Raw genomic sequence first — 2,164 nt, forward strand, 5'->3', positions numbered from 1 at the left:
TTAGGGTTAGCGTGGACAGCGTGTTGTCTCAGGGTTAGGGTTAGCGTGGACAGCGTGTTGTCTCAGGGTTAGGGTTAGCGTGGACAGTGTGTTGTATCTAACCTGTTCTCCTCAGGTATATGCAGGGCCATCATGGTGAGTGGTTCGGTACACTCCACCATCCAGCCCAGCCTCTCGCTGACCCTGCCGACCTCTGGGTCCAGGAAGTGGTTGGGCATGCGGGACCAGATGACGGGGGTTAACATCTGGATGTCCAGCCGGGGGGGGCACTGGGGCACCGGGTTCTTACGCTCACTACGGAACATGGCTGCCGAGATGGGCATGATGTTCTGAGTAGGAGAAGAAGACATGACGGTGTTATGGTCAAAGACATCTCAATAAGGGGAGTGGTTTTCTGGTAGGAGAGCAACAAGACAGATCAAGAGAAGAAGAGAAGAGAACACATTGAAACGGGGAAAAACAGGGGGGTTCAGGAGAGACAACAGCAGAGGAGAAAGGAGAATGGTGTAGTTCAGAGAATGGGACAAGGTCAGACTTGTGAGTATGGAGTACTTTAGGATGAAGGGAGTGGAAAGAGAGGAGGAGGATGATATTGAGGAGAAGGAGCAGGAGGTTGTGGAGAAGGAAGAGGATGAGGAAGGAGGAAGAGGTGGAGGAAGAAGGAGGAGGAGGAGGAGGATTCTGACCTTGAGTTTCCCCAGCTCCAGCTGTACCATGTTCTGACTGGAGGGCTGGACGAACACAGCAGGAAACAGCTTTGTGTTGGGTTCCACCTGGAAGAAACAAAATACCTCTTGTCAACAACAACCCACCCCCAGTCATCCTCAGTGACATAGCCAACATGTGCATAGGAGTCTCACCACACACACCTGATACTACACACACCCACACAAATACACACACCTGGTAGAAGGTGTTTATCTCCTTCCCATTGGCTGTGAATGTCATGAGACCTGTTGCCAGGTCGACCAGGCAGCCAACCACAGTGTCCTCCTGGCTGAACCTGGCCTGCTGGGAGCTGTTGCCGATGTCTCCTCCCCAGACCATGTAGCAGTTACTATGCTTCATACTGTAGACACAGACCAGTTATAACCTGTTATTAACATCCATAACCTCTCTGCCCCAGAACATATAACAGTTAATATGCTTCATACTGTAAACACAGACCAGTTATAACCTGTTATTAACATCCATAACCTCTCTGCCCCAGACCATATAAATGAAATGTATTTATATAGCCCTTCGTACATCAGCTGATATCTCAAAGTGCTGTACAGAAACCCAGCCTAAAACCCCAAACAGCAAGCAATGCAGGTGTAGAAGCACATAACAGTTCATATGCTTCATAATGAGGACACAGACCAGTTATAACCTGTTATTAGCATCCATAACCTCTCTGCCCCAGACCATATAGCAGTTACTATGATCCATTGGGGCGGTAGGTAGCCTAGTGGTTAGAGCTTTGGACTAGTAACCGAAAAGTTGCAAGATTGAATCCCCAAGCTGACAAGGTCAAAATCTGTCATTCTGCCCCCTGAACAAGGCAGTTAACCCCCTGTTCCTAGGCCGTCATTGTAAATAAGAAGTTGTTCATAAATGACTTGCCTAGTTAAATAAAGGTTCAAATAAAATAAATAAATAGCATGCTTCTGTCTATAAATGTGAGCTGCTCAGTACTTTGTCCCTACAAAAATTCATATTGTAAGGACAAAGGGATTGCTACAATGTGTTTCTAGRAATCCCTAAATTTAACACAGGAACATGGGTATAATGCCCCTCCAGGTAGACGTGTGATGTCACTTACCTGTCATGGATGTTGCCCTTGTCGTCTCCCACGGTTAAGGTGACGTTCCGGACCTTGGAGAGGTCAAAGGTGGGGTCGTACATGTGGTAGTCGGGGGTTACCCAGCCGATCCACACCCCAGTGGGCTCCTGGCCAGCAAAGATTCTCACTGAGTAGTAGTACTGCAGAGATACAGGGGGAGGGGAGTTCAGAGTTAAGGTGCATACTGGGAAATCTAAGAATACGGAACGGTCAGGATTTCATTTCTAGTAAACCTTCCCAGGGTTCCAATTAAAAAATGTTCCTTCCCAGGATTCACTTGTGTGTGTGTGTGTGTGTGTGTGTGTGTGTGTGTGTGTGTGTGTGTGTGTGTGTGTGTGT

General features: G+C 47.9%; 1 pseudogene; it reads right to left on the reverse strand.

The window, feature by feature from the left end:
• The window catches only part of LOC112073168 (ryanodine receptor 1-like), a 78,368-nt pseudogene that overhangs the window by 50,807 nt on the left and 25,397 nt on the right, over nucleotides 1-2,164 (reverse strand).

Source organism: Salvelinus sp. IW2-2015, unplaced genomic scaffold, assembly GCF_002910315.2.
Source record: "Salvelinus sp. IW2-2015 unplaced genomic scaffold, ASM291031v2 Un_scaffold2172, whole genome shotgun sequence".
Lineage (NCBI taxonomy): Eukaryota > Metazoa > Chordata > Actinopteri > Salmoniformes > Salmonidae > Salvelinus > Salvelinus sp. IW2-2015.